An 11,217-nucleotide genomic window follows, 5' to 3' on the forward strand; every position below is an offset into this window, starting at 1 on the left:
ACGTCACGCTGGAAGGAGTCTGTCGTTTGCTAAGAAGTTACTTTTATGTTAGTTTTGCCTTATTTCAAGTGCAGTAATATATTTGCACTACAAACTAGACCCAAATTATTTGGTAAGATTTTGTGTTTTTACAGTATATTACATTTTTCTTTGTTAAAAGCAAAGAGTTTCTATATTTAATCATTATTTTTGGGCAGGGTAATTAAAGCAGGTCCGATCATTTAAATAAAGAAAAAAAACTCTCCTTCATGTATTTGCTGAGCTTTCACTTTGCACTTCCAGTAATCCCCAAGAGAGCTTATTATAAAACAAGAAAGTGCTTCTTCTAGTCTGATCGGTAGAATATGCAAAACAACAACAGTAAATCCTCTAATCACAACCAAAGCAGATTTCCAGCGCAGATTAATGTTTTCCTTCAGCAGCGCCACTTTTCTTACATTGTTCCACTTCACAAATCAGAAAGAACTTGTAGATATTCAATCTTAATTAATCTCACTAAAACTGAATCTTAGATTTTGTTGGATTTTTCAGAAATATGTACTGATAAAATTACACTTAATATTTATTTTATAATCAGTCTTATGATGTAAAATGTATTATTTTAGTCATATTTGTCTACATGATTTGAAGAGACCAAAAATCTCTCAAGCTTCGTTTCCATTGACCATTTAACTGCGCAATTTGACATTTAAAAATAAATTTGCTTAATGGAAGTTTGGCAAGAACATTTCCGCTTTTTATTGCAGCTTTTGTGTAAAAATGCATTTTCCTTCTAAATCCCAGCAGCCAAAATGTTTCATGATCGCCTCTGGAGGAATTACGCATGTGAAGATTATTGGATGTTTGGTTCAGCACTTTGATTGCTGATCATCATTCATTCCTCGGTATTAAAGTTATATTTCATGACTCGCCCAAAACTTCCCTCCGTTTTATATTTTTTATATAAAAATTGAAAACGGCTCAATGAATTTAAGCCCTAGCTAACTGTGAACAGTATTTAGAAATGCATTTATGAACATTTGGATAAAAAAATAATTTATTTGAATCTTAGAGAATTGTGATTGAGATGAATATTATCAAAGGAAAATCAGATTCAGCTTCAGTAAATTAAAAACCTTCTAATTATAGTTGAAACTAATCTTCCATCGGTTGTTTATGTTCTCAGATTTTTTTTACAGCTTACATCAATTTATAACTATCAATCAGATCAAAGTTTATAAATATTAATCACTATAAATCTAAATCCTGTTCAAAGTTAGATCCAATCAGATTTCATAAATACTGAACAGAGTTCGCTCGGATCAGATTTTCTAAAATATTGCTTAAAGATCACAAATGCTTAAAACAAGGTTTCTAAATTCAGAGAACTGTTTTCAGAAAGCTGACATGATTCCAATCATCTTTATTGATTAACTTTCTCCTGCTGATGACCTTCTGTAGAAACTCCTGATAAAACTGAGGATCAAACATTTTATGGTCGACACTTTTAGAAACTCTGATCTGGAAAACCCAAACAGAAAACTGAATTTTCTCACCAGTTCTGGTTTAAAACTGTAAAACCATCAGCTGAACTGGTTCACTATCTCTTCCTTTCCACTGAGCGGTACTTAGTACAAACCTCTTTCAAAAAAAGTCAAACCATCCTCCTAACACCAGTTTTTTCCATTTTATAAAGTTTTAATTCAAAGGAAACTGCTTGTTTTTAAAATGTTGGCAGGTTTCCATACAGAGCGGGTCTGAATGTAGCTTCATGAAAACACTTAGTGCCTCCTCTTCCTCTGTGACTCCGGTGCCATGCTGTCTTCCTATCGCTTTTACTTCCCTTTTTGTTCTAATTGTAATTTCATTTCCACATTTCCTGTTTTCTAATATCTATATGTGTGTTTTTTCCTTAGTCAGCCTGGAAGCTGATGTGATGAAATTAATGTTTATTTTAGGAGAGTTCATTATTAGTTTATAGATTATCAGTTTTTATCTTCCATTACATCAGCAGAAATACAGTTAAATTGTTTGGTTGTGTCTAAATTGTTTGAGTTATTTTGTTCAAACTTAAACATTTAATAGTTACAATGAACCACTAATATATTTCTATAGGAAGCACTGACATTTTACTATTTTAGTAGTGAAATCAGTGAATTTAATTCATTTTCTCATTATCTATAAGTAAAGTTTGTTAATTAAAATCCATCATTTTTCTCTTTGTTCATCTAAAGAAAATGTAGCTTCACTGTAGCATTGAATTTTCCAAGCTTGTTATGTTTCCATCTGGGATTAATGAAGTTAGATTTAATAGTTAAAGCCATATGCTGAGCTGTCAACTGCTGTAGCAACAAAAAACTACAAATCTTTGTATTTAACCAGATTTTCTCTGTTGAAATGTTGACTTTATTTTTCCTGTGAAGTCAATAGCTGATGGTTGAGATGAAATAAAATGTTTGTGTTGTTATAATGAGCGAGCAGCTTCGGATCTTTGTGTCGTCCCGTCTGAACCTCAGCTCTGTACCATGTGACCCAGGTAGCCGCTTCGCTTCGTGTTTCACTGATGAACATGATGACTGCTGTGCCTGATAAAGATCTTTAAATAAAAACTAACTTTATCTGAAACAGTGTCACTCTACTTTATTCTTCTAGACTGTTTCATTTTGTTTCCCACAGAGACGGAGCAGCAAACCAAATTCAGAAATCAAATTCTCAAATTTCTGAGATTAAAGTCAAAATTTCTGAGTTATTTCTAGCAAACTTTCAAACTGTGAAATTTCAACGTTTTTTCTTCAAAATTTCTGAGATTTAACTTTTTTTTTTTTTCAAGAAACTCAACTTTTCAGACACAGAAACGTTCATGTATTTTCTTTGAAAGTTTTGGTGATTAAGTTTCACACTTGAAACGGAGAAATTTTCAAGTTTTTCTTAAAAAAGATTTCTGAGATTAATCTCAAAATTTCAGTTTTCCCTAGCAAATGTTCAACTTTTCAAGCGCCGAAATTTCCCCCCCAAAAATTTAAATTTCAAGATAAATCTACAAATCTTAGCAATTTTTTTTACTTTTAGAGCTCAGAAATTTCCAATTTTTCAAAAATATGTCGAGATAAATCTACAAATTCTAGCAATTTTTTGACTTTTTGAACTCAGAAATTTTAAAGATTTTCTAGAAAAATCTGAGATTAATTTAAAAATGTCACATTTACAAATTTTCAACCTTGGAAATGTTCACATTCTTTCTGGAAAGTTTCGAGATTTATATAAAAATTTAAGAGTTTTTTATAGCAATCACTTCCAGACCTGTAAAATCATTTAGTAGAACCAGTCTAATAACACGAAGCAGGTAGAAGAACTAAAAAAGAAATGCATCATGCCGTGATTTAAAGAAATGAAGAAAGCCAAGTCATCAAAGTCAGACATTTTGGTAGGTGCAATGACAGGCTCAACCACTAGGTGTCACTACGTTCTAGATAAATTAAAAAATTACACAAAAAGCTTGTTTGAATCTGAAATTGTCTGTTTGCAGAAACAAAGTAGCACGTTTAGTCACACACATGCGCTCGCTGTCCTTCCTTTTATCTGACCGCCTTCATCTTCATTGTTTCATTCACAGATCAGATAGAGGATGAATGGCCTCCAACAGGAACAGCTGCTAGCAAGGTCTGAGTCACTACACTCACTCTTTGTTTTTAATGAATATTCAGTGAGTCACATATTGACACTCATTCAGCCGGACTGCAGTGTTTAATGCCAAACCACTTACTCAGAGCTCGCTGGGATCAAACTCACTCGCTTTGATTTGTGCCTCAGTTTGTCATAAACTCAGCACATTTATTCACCGGAGCAAGTTCTGCTGAATGCAGCTCATCTGATTCGAAACAGCTTAAAGTCTCCAAATGTGTGCTTTTAAATCAAACTGCTGTCTCTATCCTTAGTTTGAACACTGCACACCAAGATTTTACTCAATATTTCAACAATTTAAAATAACTTTCAGCTCTTCTGTTAAAGTGATTGAAGAAAACAAATGAGGTCAAATTGAAACATGTTGGAGCCGCTGTAGATTGAAAAACATAAGGAGTAAGTTTATGCCCTAAAAGTTACTAATTTTTAGATTAGTGTCAGAAATTTTCTTTAATAAACAGGGCAATTTCTGAGTTTGTCCGTTGAACACTAAAATCTATTTTCTTTAAATCAATATATTTCCATTTTTATACTATTACTTTTAGACTTTACCGTGAATATCAATTCAGTTTATAAACGCAGAAATTTCTAGGTTTTTTTCTCAAAAATTTCTGAAATTTATGTCGAAATGTAACATTTTTCTAGCAAATTAACAACTCTTTGAACTAAGTTTTTTTTCTCAAACAGTAATTACATCATCAAAATTTATTTCTGCCTACATGCCCTCCATGTTTCTGTCATAACATCCTCGCTGTTATCCTCAGTCATTCTGTGGCTGAGAAGTTGACTCTCCTCCGACATGAAACTTAAGTTAAAACTTAAGGAGTTTCTTGAGAGTTTATATGTTAAAACAGAACCACATAAAGTGACGTTTTCATCACAAACAAAACTCTGAACCGTTTCAATTTCCCATTCTGGTTTGGCTACCATATTGGTTCTTCTGTCAACAGAATAAAGATAACCAGCGTCGCCCTCTGCTGGATGGAGGCCAAACTACAACACTAACAGAAGATCTAAGAGGACGTTATTAATGAATCTGAACTAAATTTAATAAACCATTAATTGACAATTAGTCATAAGTTGATTAATTGTTTCAATTCCTAATTTATACTCTGTAAAATGTCTTTGAATCCTACTCATCCCTGTCGTGAATCCTTTCTGCTGTTTCTCACCTGTTGAAGGTTTCTTATCCGTTCTGATATTTAAAGAGCTGAAACCATTTTCGTTCACCTTGTCTCTTTTCATCTCGGTTCTTTGTTTTAATGAAGAGATGTAAAATGTCACCGTCTGAGACGCTGCAGGCTGGGAAAGGTCAGCTCTGAGGTTTTCTGACAGGTGAGACCAGTCCACTCCACAGGAAGAGCTGGAAACCCACTTCCTTCTTCAAAATCTGCACAGTTCTTCTGATTTTAGCACATTGGCTTCAATTCAGGGAGAAATGTGGCTCTTCTAAGGTCCAAATGTAGCATTTCAATCAGGTTGAGGTAAGCTGGAGGGGTTAGATGAGGGAGGTTACATAGACAGTAAATTGTTTGGGTCAATTTACTGTCAATTTATTCTGTTATAATGAATAAATGACCATCACCATGACCATGACCATCAAGGTGACTCTAATAATTTACTATCTTATTGAATATGTTATGCTGTATGTTATAAAAGGTCACTATTAAAGTCTGCTATGAGTCATAATGACATAATAATAACCACTACAGGATGTGTCGTCAATGTGTTTGTATTCTATATGAGGTCATGATGAGCAAACACATAGTCATTTTTAAAATCATTCTATACTATGACAAATTTTTCCTCAAATTTTGCATCATATGACAATTTGTAAAGTATGATGCAAAATTTGAGCAAATATTTGTCATAGTAACTATACTATGACTCGATTTTGCTCAAAATTTACATCATACTATACTAAATTTTGGCTCAAATATCGCAATATACTAATATTGCGATATTTGAGCAAAAATTGAGTCATAGTATGATGCAAACTCTTAGCAAATATTTGTCAAAGTATAGTATATTGCAAACTTTGAGCAAGAATTAAGTCACAGTATAGTATTATGCAAAATTTGAGCAAATATTTGTCAAAAGTATAGTATGATGCAAAATATGAGTAAAATTCAGTCATAGTATAGTAGGATATAAAAAATTAGTAAAAATGAGTCATAGTATAGTCTGATGAAAAATTTCAGCATAATTTAGTCATAGTATAGTATGATTCAAAATTTGAGCAAATATTTGTCATAGTATAGTGTGATGTGAAAAATGAGTAAAAATGAGTCATAGTATAGTTGTCGTGTTCTGTGTTTTCTGTGTGTTAATTTCGAGTTTTCTGTGTCCTTGAGTCTCTTCGTTGACCTGTCCTCCCCTTGATTGTACCCACGTGTGTCTCGTTCTGTGATTACCCGCTGTGTAATTAACTCCACCTGTGTTCCTTGTTCCTCGTCGGGTCCTTGTCAATTCAATGTCAATGTCGCTTGTCAATTCGTTGTCAATGTGTCCATGTGTGTGCTGGCAGTTGTTTGAATTGTGCTTTTCTTCATTAAATTTAATTATTCATCTTACCTGGGTCCGCTGCGACTGCCTCACCACCCCTCATCGCACCACTTCATGACAATGGTATGATGCAAAATTTGAGCAAAATTCAGTCATACTATACTATGACTGAATTTTTGCTCAAATTTTGCATCATACTATACTATGACAAAAATTTGCTCAAATTTTTCATCATACTATACTATGACTGAATTTTGCTCAAATTTTTCATCATACTATACTATGACAAAATTTTTGCTCAAATTTTGCATCATACTATACTATGACAAATTTTTTGCTCAAATTTTGCATCATACTATACTATGACAAAAATTTGCCCAAATTTTGCATCATACTATACTATGACTTAATTTTGCTCAAATTTTGCATCATACTATACTATGACAAATTTTTTGCTCAAATTTTGCATCATACTATACTATGACAAATTTTTTGCTCAAATTTTGCATCATACTATACTATGACTGAATTTTGCTCAAATTTTTCATCATACTATACTATGACTGAATTTTTGCTCAAATTTTGCATCATACTATACTATGAATGAATTTTGCTCAAATTTTGCATCATACTATACTATGACAAAATTTTTGCTCAAATTTTGCATCATAGTATACTATGACCAAATTTTTCTTCAAATTTTGCATCATACTATACTGACAAAAATTTGCTCAAATTTTGCATCATACTATACTATGACAAAATTTTGCTCAAATTTTGCATCATACTATACTATGAATGAATTTTGCTCAAATTTAGCATCATACTATACTATGACTGAATTTTGCTCAAATTTTGCATCATACTATACTATGAAGGAATTTTGCTCAAATTTTGCATCATACTATACTATGACAAAAATTTGCTCAAATTTTTCATATCATACTATACTATGACAAAATTTTTGCTCAAATTTTGCATCATACTATACTATGACAAATTCTTGCTCAAATTTTGCATCATACTATACTATGACAAAATTTTGCTCAAATTTTGCATCATACTATACTATGACAAAAATTTGCTCAAATTTTGCATCATACTATACTATGACAAAATTTTGCTCAAATTTTGCATCATACTATACTATGACAAATTTTTTGCTCAAATTTTACATCATACTATACTATGACAAATTTTTTGCTCAAATTTTGCATCATACTATACTATGACAAATTCTTGCTCAAATTTTACATCATACTATACTATGACAAAAATTTGCTCAAATTTTGCATCATACTATACTATGAATGAATTTTGCTCAAATTTAGCATCATACTATACTATGACAAATTTTTTGCTCAAATTTTTCATCATACTATACTATGACTTAATTTTGCTCAAATTTTGCATCATACTATACTATGACAAATTTTTTGCTCAAATTTTGCATCATACTATACTATGAAGGAATTTTGCTCAAATTTAGCATCATACTATACTATGACCAAATTTTTCTTCAAATTTTGCATCATACTATACTATGACAAAAATTTGCTCAAATTTAGCATCATACTATACTATGAAGGAATTTTGCTCAAATTTTGCATCATACTATACTATGAATGAATTTTGCTCAAATTTTGCATCATACTATACTATGACAAAATTTTTGCTCAAATTTTGCATCATAGTATACTATGACCAAATTTTTCTTCAAATTTTGCATCATACTATACTGACAAAAATTTGCTCAAATTTTGCATCATACTATACTATGACAAAATTTTGCTCAAATTTTGCATCATACTATACTATGAATGAATTTTGCTCAAATTTAGCATCATACTATACTATGACTGAATTTTGCTCAAATTTTGCATCATACTATACTATGAAGGAATTTTGCTCAAATTTTGCATCATACTATACTATGACAAAAATTTGCTCAAATTTTTCATATCATACTATACTATGACAAAATTTTTGCTCAAATTTTGCATCATACTATACTATGACAAATTCTTGCTCAAATTTTGCATCATACTATACTATGACAAAATTTTGCTCAAATTTTGCATCATACTATACTATGACAAAAATTTGCTCAAATTTTGCATCATACTATACTATGACAAAATTTTGCTCAAATTTTGCATCATACTATACTATGACAAATTTTTTGCTCAAATTTTACATCATACTATACTATGACAAATTTTTTGCTCAAATTTTGCATCATACTATACTATGACAAATTCTTGCTCAAATTTTACATCATACTATACTATGACAAAAATTTGCTCAAATTTTGCATCATACTATACTATGAATGAATTTTGCTCAAATTTAGCATCATACTATACTATGACAAATTTTTTGCTCAAATTTTTCATAATACTATACTATGACTTAATTTTGCTCAAATTTTGCATCATACTATACTATGACAAATTTTTTGCTCAAATTTTGCATCATACTATACTATGAAGGAATTTTGCTCAAATTTAGCATCATACTATACTATGACCAAATTTTTCTTCAAATTTTGCATCATACTATACTATGACAAAAATTTGCTCAAATTTAGCATCATACTATACTATGAAGGAATTTTGCTCAAATTTTGCATCATACTATACTATGACTGAATTTTGCTCAAATTTTGCATCATACTATACTATGACAAAAATTTGTTCAAATTTTGCATCATACTATACTATGACCGAATTTTGCTGAAATTTTACATCATACTGTACTATGACAAATTCTTGCTCAAATTTAGCATCATACTATACTATGACTGAATTTTGCTCATTTTTCATATCATACTATACTATGACAAATTCTTGCTCAAATTTTGCATCATACTATACTATGACAAATTTTTTGCTCAAATTTTGCATCATACTATACTATGACTGAATTTTGCTCATTTTTCATATCATACTATACTATGACAAAAATTTGCTCACATTTTGCATCATACTATACTATGACTGAATTTTTGCTCAAATTTTGCATCATACTATACTATGACAAAAATTTGCTCAAATTTTGCATGATACTATACTATGACAAAATTTTGCTCAAATTTTGCATCATACTATACTATGAATGAATTTTGCTCAAATTTAGCATCATACTATACTATGACTGAATTTTGCTCAAATTTTGCATCATACTATACTATGACTGAATTTTGCTCAAATTTTGCATCATACTATACTATGACAAATTTTTTGCTCAAATTTTGCATCATACTATACTATGACAAATTTTTTGCTCAAATTTTGCATCATACTATACTATGACTGAATTTTGCTGAAATTTTACATCATACTATACTATGACAAATTCTTGCTCAAATTTAGCATCATACTATGCTATGACAAAAATTTGCTGACATTTTGCATCATACTATACTATGAATGAATTTTGCTCAAATTTTGCATCATACTATACTATGACAAATTTTTTGCTCAAATTTTGCATCATTCTATACTATGACAAATTTTTTGCTCAAATTTTGCATCATACTATACTATGACAAATTTTTTGCTCAAATTTTGCATCATTCTATACTATGACAAATTTTTTGCTCAAATTTTTCATCATACTATACTATGAATGAATTTTGCTCAAATTTTGCATCATACTATACTATGACAAATTCTTGCTCAAATTTTGCATCATACTATACTATGAATGAATTTTGCTCAAATTTTGCATCATACTATACTATGACAAATTTTTGCTCAAATTTAGTATCATACTATACTATGACCGAATTTTGCTCAAATTTTGCATCATACTATACTATGACAAAAATTTGCTCAAATTTAGCATCATACTATACTATGACAAATTTTTTGCTCAAATTTTTCATCATACTATACTATGACTGAATTTTGCTCAAATTTAGCATCATACTATACTATGACAAATTTTTTGCTCAAATTTTTCATCATACTATACTATGAATGAATTTTGCTCAAATTTTGCATCATACTATACTATGACAAAAATTTGCTCAAATTTTTCATCATACTATACTATGAATGAATTTTGCTCAAATTTTGCATCATACTATACTATGACAAATTCTTGCTCAAATTTTGCATCATACTATACTATGAATGAATTTTGCTCAAATTTTGCATCATACTATACTATGACAAACATTTGCTCAAATTTTGCATCATACTATACTATGACTGAATTTTGCTCAAATTTTGCATCATACTATACTATGACAAATTTTTTGCTCAAATTTTGCATCATACTATATACTATGACAAATTTTTTGCTCAAATTTTGCATCATACTATACTATGACAAATTTTTGCTAAAATTTTGCATCATACTATACTATGACAAATTCTTGCTCAAATTTTACATCATACTATACTATGAATGAATTTTGCTCAAATTTTTCATCATACTATACTATGACTTAATTTTGCTTCAAATTTTGCATCATACTATGACAAATTTTTTGCTCACATTTTGCATCATACTATACTATGACAAATTTTTGCTCAAATTTAGTATCATACTATACTATGACAGAAATTTGCTCAAATTTTGCATCATACTATACTATGAATGAATTTTGCTCAAATTTTGCATCATACTATACTATGACAAATTTTTTGCTCAAATTTTGCATCATACTATACTATGACAAATTCTTGCTCAAATTTTGCATCATACTATACTATGACAAATTCTTGCTCAAATTTTGCATCATACTATACTATGACAAATTTTTTGCTCAAATTTTTCATCATACTATACTATGAATGAATTTTGCTCAAATTTTGCATCATACTATACTATGAATGAATTTTGCTCAAATTTTGCATCATACTATACTATGACAAAAATTTGCTCAAATTTTGCATCATACTATACTATGACAAATTCTTGCTCAAATTTTGCATCATACTATACTATGAATGAATTTTGCTCAAATTTTGCATCATACTATACTATGACTGAATTTTGCTCAAATTTTGCATCATACTATACTATGACTGAATTTTGCTC

Source organism: Xiphophorus maculatus, chromosome 17 (genome assembly GCF_002775205.1).
Source record: "Xiphophorus maculatus strain JP 163 A chromosome 17, X_maculatus-5.0-male, whole genome shotgun sequence".
In the NCBI taxonomy this organism is placed as follows: domain Eukaryota; kingdom Metazoa; phylum Chordata; class Actinopteri; order Cyprinodontiformes; family Poeciliidae; genus Xiphophorus; species Xiphophorus maculatus.